General features: G+C 45.1%; 13 non-coding genes and 4 pseudogenes across 13 annotated transcripts; all 17 read right to left on the bottom strand.

Moving 5' to 3' along the window:
* Window positions 1-5704: 5704 nt before the first annotated feature.
* LOC142997552 (5S ribosomal RNA) lies at window positions 5705-5823 on the bottom strand. The gene has a single exon (XR_012962273.1). It is a non-coding gene; the product is annotated as a 5S ribosomal RNA (ribosomal RNA).
* A 245-nt stretch (window positions 5824-6068) lies between these two features.
* LOC142998775 (5S ribosomal RNA) lies at window positions 6069-6187 on the bottom strand. The gene has a single exon (XR_012963069.1). It is a non-coding gene; the product is annotated as a 5S ribosomal RNA (ribosomal RNA).
* A 472-nt stretch (window positions 6188-6659) lies between these two features.
* LOC142997492 (5S ribosomal RNA) lies at window positions 6660-6778 on the bottom strand. Its single transcript, XR_012962216.1, has one exon. It is a non-coding gene; the product is annotated as a 5S ribosomal RNA (ribosomal RNA).
* Window positions 6779-7023: 245 nt separating this feature from the next.
* LOC142997504 (5S ribosomal RNA) lies at window positions 7024-7142 on the bottom strand. Its single transcript, XR_012962228.1, has one exon. It is a non-coding gene; the product is annotated as a 5S ribosomal RNA (ribosomal RNA).
* A 245-nt stretch (window positions 7143-7387) lies between these two features.
* LOC142997319 (5S ribosomal RNA) lies at window positions 7388-7506 on the bottom strand. Its single transcript, XR_012962050.1, has one exon. It is a non-coding gene; the product is annotated as a 5S ribosomal RNA (ribosomal RNA).
* Window positions 7507-7951: 445 nt separating this feature from the next.
* LOC142998050 (5S ribosomal RNA) lies at window positions 7952-8070 on the bottom strand (annotated as a pseudogene).
* Window positions 8071-8311: 241 nt separating this feature from the next.
* Window positions 8312-8430, bottom strand: LOC142998212 (5S ribosomal RNA; annotated as a pseudogene).
* A 463-nt stretch (window positions 8431-8893) lies between these two features.
* On the bottom strand, window positions 8894-9012 carry LOC142997399 (5S ribosomal RNA). Its single transcript, XR_012962125.1, has one exon. It is a non-coding gene; the product is annotated as a 5S ribosomal RNA (ribosomal RNA).
* A 245-nt stretch (window positions 9013-9257) lies between these two features.
* Window positions 9258-9376, bottom strand: LOC142998935 (5S ribosomal RNA). Its single transcript, XR_012963220.1, has one exon. It is a non-coding gene; the product is annotated as a 5S ribosomal RNA (ribosomal RNA).
* A 245-nt stretch (window positions 9377-9621) lies between these two features.
* On the bottom strand, window positions 9622-9740 carry LOC142998291 (5S ribosomal RNA; annotated as a pseudogene).
* A 460-nt stretch (window positions 9741-10200) lies between these two features.
* LOC142997987 (5S ribosomal RNA) lies at window positions 10201-10319 on the bottom strand. The gene has a single exon (XR_012962688.1). It is a non-coding gene; the product is annotated as a 5S ribosomal RNA (ribosomal RNA).
* A 245-nt stretch (window positions 10320-10564) lies between these two features.
* Window positions 10565-10683, bottom strand: LOC142997954 (5S ribosomal RNA). The gene has a single exon (XR_012962656.1). It is a non-coding gene; the product is annotated as a 5S ribosomal RNA (ribosomal RNA).
* A 245-nt stretch (window positions 10684-10928) lies between these two features.
* On the bottom strand, window positions 10929-11047 carry LOC142998803 (5S ribosomal RNA). Its single transcript, XR_012963096.1, has one exon. It is a non-coding gene; the product is annotated as a 5S ribosomal RNA (ribosomal RNA).
* A 463-nt stretch (window positions 11048-11510) lies between these two features.
* On the bottom strand, window positions 11511-11629 carry LOC142998033 (5S ribosomal RNA; annotated as a pseudogene).
* Window positions 11630-11874: 245 nt separating this feature from the next.
* LOC142997725 (5S ribosomal RNA) lies at window positions 11875-11993 on the bottom strand. Its single transcript, XR_012962437.1, has one exon. It is a non-coding gene; the product is annotated as a 5S ribosomal RNA (ribosomal RNA).
* A 245-nt stretch (window positions 11994-12238) lies between these two features.
* LOC142997607 (5S ribosomal RNA) lies at window positions 12239-12357 on the bottom strand. Its single transcript, XR_012962323.1, has one exon. It is a non-coding gene; the product is annotated as a 5S ribosomal RNA (ribosomal RNA).
* Window positions 12358-12824: 467 nt separating this feature from the next.
* On the bottom strand, window positions 12825-12943 carry LOC142998882 (5S ribosomal RNA). The gene has a single exon (XR_012963169.1). It is a non-coding gene; the product is annotated as a 5S ribosomal RNA (ribosomal RNA).
* Between the last annotated feature and the right edge of the window lie 3648 nt (window positions 12944-16591).

Raw genomic sequence — 16591 nt, 5'->3', positions numbered from 1 at the left:
CCTTCACCCATCACCCCTCACCCTTGACCTATTGACATTTGCACCCCACCCTGATTTCCACACACAAATAGACAGTTATCTTCCAGCACCTTTTGTTTGAAATTCTTGTCCCCACCATCCCACAGCAGACTCACATTCCTTTTCATAAAGTTACAGAAAAATCTCCAGATGTTCACTTTTTTGTCCTCGAAATGTGAATAGTTTCTCCGAAGTCTGATGACATGTTTGGCATAACTCAGAATGTAATTGATAAGCCATTTGTTCACCCCTGCTTTCCTTTCCTTATACCCAAATAGAAAAAACCTCTCCCATTTTTCCTTTTCCGTGATTGTGACTCTACATTTTTGAAAGCATTGGTCCAGTTTCTCAAAAAACACTTTTAACTCCTTACATTCAAAAATAAAGTGCCTAAATGTCTCCACTTCCACCTCACATATATCACAAACCTTGCTGTTGAGTCTATTTATCTGGTTTAGCACCAAATTGACAAATATTCTATTGTGTCTGAGCCTGAAATTTGTATCAAAGCACTCTGATGAAATGAACTTCACATTTAGATCTGACCAAATGTGCTCCCTCTGAAGCCCATGGAACTGCCTTAGCCATACTTCCTCAGCTGCCGCTTTCTTCTTTTCCTTTCCCAAAAACACTCTATATAGTATCTTGGAGTTAACTGATCGTATGTCATGCTCTTTCCCTCCTTGGATGAGGGAGAAACTGACCAACTCCAGAGCCTTCTCTGCCCTCCTCCCCTTCACCAGCGCCACCCAGCTACGAGGTAACCCCTCTAAAATTCTCTGGCATAGTCTTTTGATCTCTATTGGTCTCACTTTCCCTAATCTTCCCCTGACCTCCTGGATTACTTCCTCCTGCAGAAATCCACCACCTCTTTGGATAAAGTGCTTCACCTGATTTAAACCTAGTTCCTCCAAGTACCTCCCTGAAAATACCTTCCCCTGACACCTTATTGCCGGATTTCTGAAAACTGGTTGGTGTAACACCTGCTCCGCAGTCTCACATCTAAACTTTAAATCCCCCAGTAAAATATTCCACGCTTCAAGTATTTCCCCTGTAAATGCATTAACCTGTGCTCTTTCCCTTTGCTCCGTTTCCCTACATAGATTAAACACTCCTCTATTATCCCACCCCTGTAGGCAAGAGTCGAGGCACTTCTGCCACGCGTAAATCTTTGCGTTTCCCATAAATTTCCCTAACAGTCGAATCCGTGCACTAAGCTTTTTACTTTTCAGGTCCACCAATTTCAAACCGCCCTCCTTCTGCCCATTGATGAGCACCTTCCTGGCTATCAAATGCTGTTTTTTATTCCAGATGAAAGCACTCATCATGTCATTCAGCTTTCCTATTACCCTGTCCGGCATTTCACAGACTCTTAGCGCATACTGACACTTGGACAGGAGGAGGGCGTTAGTTACTATCACTTTACCCCTTAGATTCAATTTCCTCCCGGACCAGAAATCCAATCGCATTTTGATTTTTCCCTCTATTTCACCCCACGTTTGTTTTGTTGCTGCATCTCGATTCTTACCTACGTATACACCCAAAACCTTCACCATTTCATTTCTCTTTACAAAATTCCATTTATTTACACAATCGAAACCATCACCAAAGCCCATTAGCTCGGTTTTTTCCCCATTGATTTTGGCCCCAGATGCCCACTCATAGCACTCTACATGCTGCAGCACCCTGTCTACACTCCTCTCATCCCTAACCGTAATACTTATGTCATCTGCGTACTGGTAGATTTTCGTGTCCGTTTTATCTTCCATTTCAATCCCCAAAATCCCTGGGTCCCTCCTAATGAGGGCAGACAAGGGTTCTGCCGCTATGGAGTATAACATAGCTGAAAGCGGGCATCCTTGCCTGATTGACCTCTCCAGAGCGAAGCTCTCAGTTAACCTCCCGTTTATTTTCACCCTACTGATGGCATTCCTATATATTAACCTAATCCATTTAGTGAAACCTTCCCCGAAACCCATCTTTCCCAGTGTTTTAAACAAAAAATCATGATCCACCCTATCAAACGCCTTCTCTAAATCAACCCCTATGTACAGCCCTCCCTTCTGATTCATTTTGTCAAAGATGTCCTGGATCGATAAGATGATGTCACTAATGTCTCTCCCTACCACACCATAACACTGACAGGGATTCACCACTGTGCCTATCACCTCCTTCAATCTGTTTGCCAGGATTTTAGCCAGTATTTTATAATCTGTATTTAGCAGACTAATTGGCCTATAATTCCCCAAATCACCTTTGTCACCCTTATTCTTATACACCACTCGGATTAGCCCCGTGAAGAAGTCCCCAGATGCTTTCCCCTCCCGCTCCATGCATTGAAAGATTCTCAGGAGAATTGGCTTTATCACCTGTTTAAAGGTGATGTAAAATTCCCCCGATAACCCATCCAGCCCTGGACTTTTGTTCTTATTCAAACCATTTATTGCTCTTTCCAATTCTTCCTCTGTTATGTTTTTATCACAGTCTGCTCTGTCCTCTTCCCCTAATTTTTTTTCTATCCCTTCAAAAACACTGTGGTCTGTAGAGTTTACCTCCATCTTTGAAAAAAGTTTTTTAAAATGTTTATGAGCCACCTCCAGCATTTCCCCTGTCTTCTCCATTGTCTTACCCTCTTCATTTTTCAGGTTTTGCAGATGAGCTTTCTTTTGCTGTCTTTTTTCAAGCCCTAAAAAGAAACTTGTATTCTTTTCCCCTTCTAAAATATCCTTCATCCTTGATCTGATAGCTGCCCCTCTGCTCCGTTTCTTCTCAAGCTCATCTAATTGTTTTCTCAGCATGAGATATTTTAGATTGTTGAAGTTTTCCTCTGCAATCGACCTTTCCAGCTCTTTATTAATCTGGTCTCTTAAACTATACTCAGTCCTTCTTTCCTTCTCCATTTTATTTTTACAATAGTTTATTGTCACTTTTTTGATGTGCAATTTCACCTCCTCCCACCACTCCCCCATATTTATACAACCCTCACCCTGCAGTTCTCTTTTTCTTTCTTTCAGTAGATTTTCAACTTTCTCCCTATATTTTCCATCCAGCAAAACACTGTTATTTAAACACCATAACCCTCCACCTTTGTGCTCTTTCTCCCCCAGCTCCACCCATAACCTTGCATGATCGCTAAACCCTGTGAACTCATACCAGCATTTTGAAATCTTTTTTTCCAGCCCAGATGCTAATAGACATAAGTCAATCCTGGACTGTTTAAGTTTCCCCAGAACCGTCTGTCGTCTGGAAAAGCCCCTTTCTCCCATATTGCGCACCCTCCACAGATCTACCAGGTTGAAATAGTCAAAAAGCTCATTTAGCGATTTCCTACTTATATCACTTTTGTATGTATTGTTGCTTGATATATCCAACCTCGTAAGTGCACAGTTAAAATCCCCCACTACACAAATGTTCCCTCCCAAATGCGGTTTTAGTTGATCAAAGAAAATTCCACGCTTGTTGTCCTCATTCGGTGCATAAATATTCAAAAGTTTGTAAAGCCCATTCCTGTAAATAAATTCAATACCGATCACCCTTCCCTCATCATCCTTCACTATTTCCTTAACATTTTGGATCTTATCTCCTTTAGCAAAAATAGCGACTCCGGCTCGTCCATTTACACCGTTGTTTGCCCACACTTTTCCAGCCCATGTATCCCTCAGATAGCTTCTCCACTCCCTTGTCCACTTAGTCTCTTGTACACAGAGGATGTCAAAAGTATCCACCCTTAAAACATCTCGCATCTTGTTAATACATCTTAAGCCGTTTGTGTTTTGCGATAGTATTTTTAACATTGTAAATACATAGAGATAAATCAGGCCCATCATCTTTATGCTACAGTTCACGTCTTACTTTTTCCTCTTTTTGATCCCCTTGTCTTCAGCATCCATTGCAGTCTTCTCTTCCCCAGCTCCTGGCTGTTTCCGAGGTCCATATCAGACTCCGAGTTCCCCGACTCTTGAGACCCCGTCAAGCATATCTCTGAGTCTGATTCTGGGGGCCGCTGAAGTTGAACAATTTTCACCTTCCTCTCCTTTCTCTCCGATGTATCCACACTCTGCCCCTCTGCTGCGTCTCCATGTCCCGGCACCTCAGCTGTCGATCCTCTCACCTCCATTCCTTGCTCTCCGTCCGACTCCAGTATGTCTCTTCCTTTCTCCGCTTCCCCCTCCGCACGATCCTTCTCGGTCTCCTCCCTCTCAGGGATATTCTCTCTCGATTCTTCCTGCTCCTCACGTTGCTTTCCTCCCGTCCCTGGAGCATGATCAACGTCCTCACAAACACATCTGCTGCTCTCCTTTTTGCAGCTCTGGCATTTGTTCCCTCTGCCCATGCACTCCCTTGCATAGTGCCCCTGCTCTCCACATTTTCTACAAAGGAAATCTGGACAGTCCCTCAGGATATGACCAGTCTGTATGCACTGTCTGCACACTTTCACCTGTTTGTCGTGCAAAACTCTGAAGAACTCTGCTCCAAAAGCCGTCTCAAACTTGGTCGAATATGGAAGTGATTGGACCGTCTCCGTGAATTTAACTTTCACGTATCTTGTTCCGTCAGCAATTCTAGTTCCCGGCCACATTCTCCTGATGATCGGGGATACTGCACTCACTCCCCAGCTGTTCAGCTTGCCCAGAATGACGCTGTCCGTGATATACGCCGGCAGCCCCAGAAACGAGACCACCAGCTCATCATTACATAACTCCTTGGACATGATCGCGGTCTGTCCAATTTTTATGCCGTCCAATAGCCTTTCTTTCCCCTTCGGGTGATTCATTGTGATCTCATATTTATTTCTGCCCGTGTACCGGCAGGCGATGATTTTCCCACAAGTGTCTTGTATTGCCTGGATCAGCTCCATTGCGGTCACTTTATCTTCTCCAATCAGCTCCAGGGCGAGCGTTAAATTTTGCTGAAACTCTTCAGCTTTATCCTTAATAATCCGTATCTCTTCCTCTCTGATGATTTCTCTCTCCTGCCCTCTTCCTCCTTCCGCATTTTCGGCTACGTCAGGAGCTGTCACCGCACGTGTGTCCTCATTTTCTCCCGTCATATTCTGACCGTCCACGGTCCTGTACGCCCGATCGTCTTTCACCATCGGCTCGTTTGCCTCGGCCGTCCGGTCCGGGCCCGGTGCAGCGACTCTGGCTCCCTTTCCTCTGGTTCTCACCATACTTGGAGCACAGTATAAACTATTTTCCATCAGGAAAACACAAACCAAACAAACAAATAAATAACTTAAAGTGTCCCCCAGACAGTCAAAACTGCTGGGGGTGGCTCCAAAAACCGAGCTATCAAAGAAACGAAAAATCTGGGCTTAAAGAAACGCCACAGTTCAAACTCAAAATCAAAATTGCCGCACAGGATCAGTCAAAATACACGCACGCCTGGAGCTAACACACACCTCCTCTTACTTCCGTGTTCAGAGTGGTATGGCCGTAAACGAGGAGAGGAGCCACACAGAGGCTCTTTATAGGTGAGACAGACCCAGTTCAAGTCACCGTGTATGCATGACTACACTCAAGTTCATGTATATCACAATTTACATGATGCCTTCATCAGAAGAACACTAACATTTCAGATAAGATAAGATACAACTTTGTTCTCCCGAGGGAAATTGCGTGTTCACAGAGGGAGTGAAACATGAGGGAGGAGGACCAGGTGAGGCCTGCTGCTCAGACGACCAAAATGCTTACGGCACCGGGTATTCCCAGGCGGTCTCCCATCCAAGTACTAACCTGGCCCGACGCTGCTTAGCTTCCGGGATCAGACGAGATCGGGCGTGTTCAGAGTGGTCTGGCCGTAAACGAGGAGAGGAGCCACACAGAGGCTCTTTATAGGTGAGACAGACCCAGTTCAAGTCACCGTGTACGCATGACTACACTCAAGTTCATGTATATCACAATTTACATGATGCCTTCATCAGAAGAACACTAACATTTCAGATAAGATAAGATACAACTTTATTCTCCCGAGGGAAATTGCGTGTTGACAGAGGGAGTGAAACATGAGGGAGGAGGACCAGGTGAGGCCTGCTGCTCAGAGGGCCAAAATGCTTACGGCACCGGGTATTCCCAGGCGGTCTCCCATCCAAGTACTAACCTGGCCCGACGCTGCTTAGCTTCCGAGATCAGACGAGATCGGGCATGTTCAGAGTGGTATGGCCGTAAACGAGGAGAGCAGCCACACAGAGGCTCTTTATAGGTGAGACAGACCCAGTTCAAGTCACCGTGTAGACATGACTACACTCAAGTTCATGTATATCACAATTTACATGATGCCTTTATCAGAAACACACATTTCTGGATAATGAAGTCTTACCTAATGAAACTGATAATCATCACATAGAACATACAGAGGGACCACTTACATCTCTGGCGCTCACTTTTATCCTCATCATCATCATCATCATCATCATCATCATCATCATCATCGTCACACAGTGGCTCGTGTACTTCACTCCTCATGTGCATTCAATCATCTCATATTATGCCCATGTGCAATACTCATTTTCTGAATGTATGCTTTCATATAAGATAAGATAAGATACAACTTTATTCTCCTGAGGGACATTGGGTGTTGACAGAGGGAGTGAAACATGAGGGAGGAGGACCAGGTGAGGCCTGCTGCTCAGACGGCCAAAATGCTTACGGCACCGGGTATTCCCAGGCGGTCTCCCATCCAAGTACTAACCTGGCCCGACGCTGCTTAGCTTCCGAGATCAGACGAGATCGGGCGTGTTCAGAGTGGTCTGGCTGTAAACGAGGAGAGGAGCCACACAGAGGCTCTTTATAGGTGAGACAGACCCAGTTCAAGTCACCGTGTACGCATGACTACACTCAAGTTCATGTATATCACAATTTACATGATGCCTTCATCAGAAGAACACTAACATTTCAGATAAGATAAGATACAACTTTGTTCTGCCGAGGGAAATTGCGTGTTCACAGAGGGAGTGAAACATGAGGGAGGAGGACCAGGTGAGGCCTGCTGCTCAGACGGCTAAAATGCTTACAGCACCGGGTATTCCCAGGCGGTCTCCCATCCAAGTACTAACCTGGCCCGACGCTGCTTAGCTTCCGAGATCAGACGAGATCGGGCGTGTTCAGAGTGGTCTGGCCGTAAAGGAGGAGAGGAGCCACACAGAGGCTCTTTATAGGTGAGACAGACCCAGTTCAAGTCACCGTGTACGCATGACTACACTCAAGTTCATGTATATCACAATTTACATGATGCCTTCATCAGAAGAACACTAACATTTCAGATAAGATAAGATACAACTTTATTCTCCCGAGGGAAATTGCGTGTTGACAGAGGGAGTGAAACATGAGGGAGGAGGACCAGGTGAGGCCTGCTGCTCAGAGGGCCAAAATGCATACGGCACCGGGTATTCCCAGGCGGTCTCCCATCCAAGTACTAACCTGGCCCGACGCTGATTAGCTTCCGAGATCAGACGAGATCGGGCGTGTTCAGAGTGGTATGGCCGTAAACGAGGAGAGCAGCCACACAGAGGCTCTTTGTAGGTGAGACAGACCCAGTTCAAGTCACCGTGTACACATGACTACACTCAAGTTCATGTATATCACAATTTACATGATGCCTTTATCAGAAACACACATTTCTGGATAATGAAGTCTTACCTAATGAAACTGATAATCATCACATAGAACATACAGAGGGACCACCTACATCTCTGACGCTCACTTTTATCCTCATCATCATCATTGTCACACAGTGGCTCGTGTACTTCACTCCTCATGTGCATTCAATCATGTCATATTATGCCCATGTGCAATACTCATTTTCTGAATGTATGATTTCATATAAGATAAGATAAGATACAACTTTATTCTCCTGAGGGACATTGGGTGTTGACAGAGTGAGTGAAACATGAGGGAGGAGGACCAGGTGAGGCCTGCTGCTCAGAGGGCCAAAATGCTTACTGCACCGGGTATTCCCAGGCGGTTTCCCATCCAAGCACTAACCTGGCCCGACGCTGCTTAGCTCCCGAGATCAGACGAGATCGGGCGTGTTCAGAGTGGTATGGCCGTAAACGAGGAAAGCAGCCACTCAGAGGCTCTTTATAGGTAAGACAGACCCAGTTCAAGTCACCGTGTACACAAAACTACACTCAAGTTCATGTATATCACAATTGACATGATGCCGTCATCATAAACACACATTTCAGATAAGATAAGATACAACTTTATTCTCCCGAGGGAAATTGCGTGTTGACAGAGGGAGTGAAACATGAGGGAGGAGGACCAGGTGAGGCCTGCTGCTCAGAGGGCCAAAATGCTTACGGCACCGGGTATTCCCAGGCGGTCTCCCATCTAAGTACTAACCTGTCCCGACGGTGATTAGCTTCCGAGATCAGACGAGATCGGGCGTGTTCAGAGTGGTATGGACGTAAACGAGGAGAGAAGCCACACAGAGGCTCTTTATAGGTGAGACAGACCCAGTTCAAGTCACCGTGTACACATGACTACACTCAAGTTCATGTATATCACAATTTACATGATGCCTTCATCAGAAACACACATTTCTGGATAATGAAGTCTTACCTAATGAAACTGATAATCATCACATAGAAGATACAGAGGGACCACTTACATCTCTGGCGCTCACTTTTATCCTCATCATCATCATCATCATCATCATCATCATCGTCACACAGTGGCTCGTGTACTTCACTCCTCATGTGCATTCAATCATCTCATATTATGCCCATGTGCAATACTCATTTTCTGAATGTATGCTTTCATAAAAGATAAGATAAGATACAACTTTATTCTCCTGAGGGACATTGGGTGTTGACAGAGGGAGTGAAACATGAGGGAGGAGGACCAGGTGAGGCCTGCTGCTCAGACGGCCAAAATGCTTACGACACCGGGTATTCCCAGGCGGTCTCCCATCCAAGTACTAACCTGGCCCGACGCTGATTAGCTTCCGAGATCAGACGAGATCGGGCGTGTTCAGAGTGGTCTGGTCGTAAACGAGGAGAGGAGCCACACAGAGGCTCTTTATAGGTGAGACAGACCCAGTTCAAGTCACCGTGTACGCATGACTACACTCAAGTTCATGTATATCACGTTTTACATGATGCCTTCATCAGAAGAACACTAACATTTCAGATAAGATAAGATACAACTTTGTTCTCCCGAGGGAAATTGCGTGTTCACAGAGGGAGTGAAACATGAGGGAGGAGGACCAGGTGAGGCCTGCTGCTCAGATGGCCAAAATGCTTACGGCACCGGGTATTCCCAGGCGGTCTCCCATCCAAGTACTAACCTGGCCCGACGCTGCTTAGCTTCCGAGATCAGACGAGATCGGGCGTGTTCAGAGTGGTCTGGCCGTAAACGAGGAGAGGAGCCACACAGAGGCTCTTTATAGGTGAGACAGACCCAGTTCAAGTCACCGTGTACGCATGACTACACTCAAGTTCATGTATATCACAATTTACATGATGCCTTCATCAGAAGAACACTAACATTTCAGATAAGATAAGATACAACTTTATTCTCCCGAGGGAAATTGCGTGTTGACAGAGGGAGTGAAACATGAGGGAGGAGGACCAGGTGAGGCCTGCTGCTCAGAGGGCCAAAATGCTTACGGCACCGGGTATTCCCAGGCGGTCTCCCATCCAAGTACTAACCTGTCCCGACGGTGATTAGCTTCCGAGATCAGACGAGATCTGGCGTGTTCAGAGTGGTATGGACGTAAACGAGGAGAGAAGCCACACAGAGGCTCTTTATAGGTGAGACAGACCCAGTTCAAGTCACCGTGTACACATGACTACATTCAAGTTCATGTATATCACAATTAACATGATGCCTTCATCAGAAACACACATTTCTGGATAATGAAGTCTTACCTAATGAAACTGATAATCATCACATAGAAGATACAGAGGGACCACTTACATCTCTGGCGCTCACTTTTATCCTCATCATCATCATCATCATCATCATCATCGTCACACAGTGGCTCGTGTACTTCACTCCTCATGTGCATTCAATCATCTCATATTATGCCCATGTGCAATACTCATTTTCTGAATGTATGCTTTCATATAAGATAAGATAAGATACAACTTTATTCTCCCGAGGGACATTGGGTTTTGACAGAGGGAGTGAAACGTGAGGGAGGAGGACCAGGTGAGGCCTGCTGCTCAGAGGGCCAAAATGCTTACTGCACCGGGTATTCCCAGGCGGTCTCCCATCCAAGTACTAACTTGGCCCGACGCTGCTTAGCTTCAGAGATCAGACGAGATCGGGCGTGTTCAGAGTGGTATGGCCGTAAACGAGGAGAGCAGCTACACAGAGGCTCTTTTTAGGTGAGACAGACCCAGTTCAAGTCACCGTGTACACATGACTACACTCAAGTTCATGTATATCACAATTTACATGATGCCTTCATCAGAAGAACACTAACATTTCAGATAAGATAAGATCGAACTATATTCTCCCGAGGGAAATTGCGTGTTCACATGGGGAGTGAAACATATGGGAGGAGGACCAGGTGAGGCCTGCTGCTCAGAGGGCCAAAATGCTTACGGCACCGGGTATTCCCAGGCGGTCTCCCATCCAAGTACTAACCTGGCCCGACGCTGATTAGCTTCAGAGATCAGACGAGATTGGGCGTGTTCAGAGTGGTATGGCCGTAAACGAGGAGAGCAGCCACTCAGAGGCTCTTTATAGGTGAGACAGACCCAGTTCAAGTCACCGTGTACGCATGACTACACTCAAGTTCATGTATATCACAATTTACATGATGCCTTCATCAGAAGAACACTAACATTTCAGATAAGATAAGATACAACTTTGTTCTCCTGAGGGACATTGGGTGTAGACAGAGGGAGTGAAACATGAGGGAGGAGGACCAGGTGAGGCCTGCTGCTCAGAGGGCCAAAATGCTTACGGCACCGGGTATTCCCAGGCGGTCTCCCATCCAAGTACTAACCTGGCCCGACGCTGCTTAGCTTCCGAGATCAGACGAGATCAGGCGTGTTCAGAGTGGTATGGCCGTAAACGAGGAGAGCAGCCACACAGAGGCTCTTTATAGGTGAGACAGACCCAGTTCACGTCACCGTGAACACATGACTACACTCAAGTTCATGTATATCACAATTTACATGATGCCTTCATCAGAAACACACATTTCTGGATAATGAAGTCTTACCTAATGAAACTGATAATCATCACATATAACATACAGAGGGACCACTTACATCTCTGGCGCTCACTTTCATCCTCATCATCATCATCATCATCATCATCATCATCGTCACACACTGGCTCGTGTACTTCACTCCTCATGTGCATTCAATCATCTCATATTATGCCCATGTGCAATACTAATTTTCTGAATGTATGCTTTCATATAAGATAAGATAAGATACAACTTTATTCTCCTGAGGGACATTGGGTGTTGACAGAGGGAGTGAAACATGAGGGAGGAGGACCAGGTGAGGCCTGCTGCTCAGAGGGCCAAAATGCTTACGGCATCGGGTATTCCCAGGCGGTCTCCCATCCAAGTACTAACCTGGCCCGACGCTGATTAGCTTCCGAGATCAGACTAGATCGGGCGTGTACAGAGTGGTATGGCCGTAAACGAGGAGAGCAGCCACACAGAGGCTCTTTATAGGTGAGACAGACCCAGTTCAAGTCACCGTGTACGCATGACTACACTCCAGTTCATGTATATCACAATTTACATGATGCCTTCATCAGAAGAACACTAACATTTCAGATAAGATAAGATACAACTTTATTCTCCCGAGGGAAAGTGCGTGTTGACAGAGGTAGTGAAACATGAGGGAGGAGGACCAGGTGAGGCCTGCTGCTCAGAGGGCCAAAATGCTTACGGCACCGGGTATTCCCAGGCGGTCTCCCATCCAAGTACTAACGTGGCCCGACACTGCTTAGCTTCCGAGATCAGACGAGATCAGGCATGTTCAGAGTGGTATGGCCGTAAACGAGGAGAGCAGCCACACAGAGGCTCTTTATAGGTGAGACAGACCCATTTCAAGTCACCGTGAACACATGACTACACTCAAGTTCATGTATATCACAATTTACATGATGCCTTCATCAGAAGAACACTAACATTTCAGATAAGATAAGATACAACTTTATTCTCCCCAGGGAAATTGCGTGTTCACAGAGGGAGTGAAACATGAGGGAGGAGGACCAGGTGAGGCCTGCTGCTCAGAGGGCCAAAATGCTTACTGCACCGGGTATTCCCAGGCGGTCTCCCATCCAAGTACTAACTTGGCCCGACGCTGCTTAGCTTCCGAGATCAGACGAGATCGGGCGTGTTCAGAGTGGTATGGCCGTAAACTAGGAGAGCAGCCACACAGAGGCTCTTTATAGGTGAGACAGACCCAGTTCAAGTCGCCGTGTACACATGACTACGCTCAAGTTCATGTATATCACAATTTACATGATGCCTTTATCAGAAACACACATTTCTGGATAATGAAGTCTTACCTAATGAAACTGATAATCATCACATAGAACATACAGAGGGACCACTTACATCTCTGGCGCTCACTTTTATCCTCATCATCATCATCATCATCATCATCATCATCATCATCGTCACACAGTGGCTCGTGTACTACACTCCTCGTGCATTCAATCATCTCATATTATGCCCATGTGCAATACTCATTTTCTGAATGTATGCTTTCATATAAGATAAGATAAGATACAACTTTATTTTCCTGAGGGACATTGGGTGTTGACAGAGGGAGTGAAACATGAGGGAGGAGGACCAGGTGAGGCCTGCTGCTCAGAGGGCCAAAATGCTTACGGCACCGGGTATTCCCAGGCGGTCTCCCATCCAAGTACTAACCTGGCCCGACGCTGATTAGCTTCCGAGATCAGACGAGATCGGGCGTGTTCAGAGTGGTATGGCCGTAAACGAGGAGAGCAGCCACACAGAGGCTCTTTATAGGTGAGACAGACCAAGTTCAAGTCACCGTGTACACATGACTACACTCAAGTTCATGTATATCACAATTTACATGATGCCTTCACCAGAAACACACATTTCTGGATAATGAAGTCTTACCTAATGAAACTGATAATCATCACATAGAACATACAGAGGGACCACTTACATCTCTGACGCTCACTTTCATCATCATCATCATCATCGTCACACAGTGGCTCGTGTACTTCACTCCTCATGTGCATTCAATCATCTCATATTATGCCCATGTGCAATACTCATTTTCTGAATGTATGATTTCATATAAGATAACATAAGATACAACTTTGTTCTCCCGAGGGAAATTGCGTGTTCACAGAGGGAGTGAAACATGAGGGAGGAGGACCAGGTGAGGCCTGCTGCTCAGAGGGCCAAAATGCTTACTGCACCGGGTATTCCCAGGCGGTCTCCCATCCAAGTACGAACCTTGCCTGATGCTGCTTAGCTTCCGAGATCAGACGAGATCGGGCGTGTTTTTTTTTTTCTCTTTTATTATCAAAAAATAAATATTTTTACAAATACATTTTACACAAGTAAATACAAGTCATTTCAAATCAAATCCAATTATTTCCAACAATCCATAACACCATTCATCACATCTTTTTTTTTTTCTTTTTTTTTTTCCTTCACCCATCACCCCTCACCCTTGACCTATTGACATTTGCACCCCACCCTGATTTCCACACACAAATAGACAGTTATCTTCCAGCACCTTTTGTTTGAAATTCTTGTCCCCACCATCCCACAGCAGACTCACATTCCTTTTCATAAAGTTACAGAAAAATCTCCAGATGTTCACTTTTTTGTCCTCGAAATGTGAATAGTTTCTCCGAAGTCTGATGACATGTTTGGCATAACTCAGAATGTAATTGATAAGCCATTTGTTCACCCCTGCTTTCCTTTCCTTATACCCAAATAGAAAAAACCTCTCCCATTTTTCCTTTTCCGTGATTGTGACTCTACATTTTTGAAAGCATTGGTCCAGTTTCTCAAAAAACACTTTTAACTCCTTACATTCAAAAATAAAGTGCCTAAATGTCTCCACTTCCACCTCACATATATCACAAACCTTGCTGTTGAGTCTATTTATCTGGTTTAGCACCAAATTGACAAATATTCTATTGTGTCTGAGCCTGAAATTTGTATCAAAGCACTCTGATGAAATGAACTTCACATTTAGATCTGACCAAATGTGCTCCCTCTGAAGCCCATGGAACTGCCTTAGCCATACTTCCTCAGCTGCCGCTTTCTTCTTTTCCTTTCCCAAAAACACTCTATATAGTATCTTGGAGTTAACTGATCGTATGTCATGCTCTTTCCCTCCTTGGATGAGGGAGAAACTGACCAACTCCAGAGCCTTCTCTGCCCTCCTCCCCTTCACCAGCGCCACCCAGCTACGAGGTAACCCCTCTAAAATTCTCTGGCATAGTCTTTTGATCTCTATTGGTCTCACTTTCCCTAATCTTCCCCTGACCTCCTGGATTACTTCCTCCTGCAGAAATCCACCACCTCTTTGGATAAAGTGCTTCACCTGATTTAAACCTAGTTCCTCCAAGTACCTCCCTGAAAATACCTTCCCCTGACACCTTATTGCCGGATTTCTGAAAACTGGTTGGTGTAACACCTGCTCCGCAGTCTCACATCTAAACTTTAAATCCCCCAGTAAAATATTCCACGCTTCAAGTATTTCCCCTGTAAATGCATTAACCTGTGCTCTTTCCCTTTGCTCCGTTTCCCTACATAGATTAAACACTCCTCTATTATCCCACCCCTGTAGGCAAGAGTCGAGGCACTTCTGCCACGCGTAAATCTTTGCGTTTCCCATAAATTTCCCTAACAGTCGAATCCGTGCACTAAGCTTTTTACTTTTCAGGTCCACCAATTTCAAACCGCCCTCCTTCTGCCCATTGATGAGCACCTTCCTGGCTATCAAATGCTGTTTTTTATTCCAGATGAAAGCACTCATCATGTCATTCAGCTTTCCTATTACCCTGTCCGGCATTTCACAGACTCTTAGCGCATACTGACACTTGGACAGGAGGAGGGCGTTAGTTACTATCACTTTACCCCTTAGATTCAATTTCCTCCCGGACCAGAAATCCAATCGCATTTAGATTTTTCCCTCTATTTCACCCCACGTTTGTTTTGTTGCTGCATCTCGATTCTTACCTACGTATACACCCAAAACCTTCACCATTTCATTTCTCTTTACAAAATTCCATTTATTTACACAATCGAAACCATCACCAAAGCCCATTAGCTCGGTTTTTTTCCCATTGATTTTGGCCCCAGATGCCCTCTCATAGCACTCTACATGCTGCAGCACCCTGTCTACACTCCTCTCATCCCTAACCGTAATACTTATGTCATCTGCGTACTGGTAGATTTTCGTGTCCGTTTTATCTTCCATTTCAATCCCCAAAATCCCTGGGTCCCTCCTAATGAGGGCAGACAAGGGTTCTGCCGCTATGGAGTATAACATAGCTGAAAGCGGGCATCCTTGCCTGATTGACCTCTCCAGAGCGAAGCTCTCAGTTAACCTCCCGTTTATTTTCACCCTACTGATGGCATTCCTATATATTAACCTAATCCATTTAGTGAAACCTTCCCCGAAACCCATCTTTCCCAGTGTTTTAAACAAAAAATCATGATCCACCCTATCAAACGCCTTCTCTAAATCAACCCCTATGTACAGCCCTCCCTTCTGATTCATTTTGTCAAAGATGTCCTGGATCGATAAGATGATGTCACTAATGTCTCTCCCTACCACACCATAACACTGACAGGGATTCACCACTGTGCCTATCACCTCCTTCAATCTGTTTGCCAGGATTTTAGCCAGTATTTTATAATCTGTATTTAGCAGACTAATTGGCCTATAATTCCCCAAATCACCTTTGTCACCCTTATTCTTATACACCACTCGGATTAGCCCCGTGAAGAAGTCCCCAGATGCTTTCCCCTCCCGCTCCATGCATTGAAAGATTCTCAGGAGAATTGGCTTTATCACCTGTTTAAAGGTGATGTAAAATTCCCCCGATAACCCATCCAGCCCTGGACTTTTGTTCTTATTCAAACCATTTATTGCTCTTTCCAATTCTTCCTCTGTTATGTTTTTATCACAGTCTGCTCTGTCCTCTTCCCCTAATTTTTTTTCTATCCCTTCAAAAACACTGTGGTCTGTAGAGTTTACCTCCATCTTTGAAAAAAGTTTTTTAAAATGTTTATGAGCCACCTCCAGCATTTCCCCTGTCTTCTCCATTGTCTTACCCTCTTCATTTTTCAGGTTTTGCAGATGAGCTTTCTTTTGCTGTCTTTTTTCAAGCCCTAAAAAGAAACTTGTATTCTTTTCCCCTTCTAAAATATCCTTCATCCTTGATCTGATAGCTGCCCCTCTGCTCCGTTTCTTCTCAAGCTCATCTAATTGTTTTCTCAGCATGAGATATTTTAGATTGTTGAAGTTTTCCTCTGCAATCGACCTTTCCAGCTCTTTATTAATCTGGTCTCTTAAACTATACTCAGTCCTTCTTTCCTTCTCCATTTTATTTTTACAATAGTTTATTGTCACTTTTTTGATGTG

This window comes from Genypterus blacodes, unplaced genomic scaffold, assembly GCF_046128005.1.
Source record: "Genypterus blacodes isolate CSIRO-AG114 ecotype Tasmania unplaced genomic scaffold, CSIRO-AGI_Gbla_v1 ptg000039l_1, whole genome shotgun sequence".
Classification (NCBI taxonomy): Eukaryota; Metazoa; Chordata; class Actinopteri; order Ophidiiformes; family Ophidiidae; genus Genypterus; species Genypterus blacodes.
Note: the sequence above shows the minus strand (reverse complement) of the source record. Positions and strands in the feature narration are given on the sequence as shown.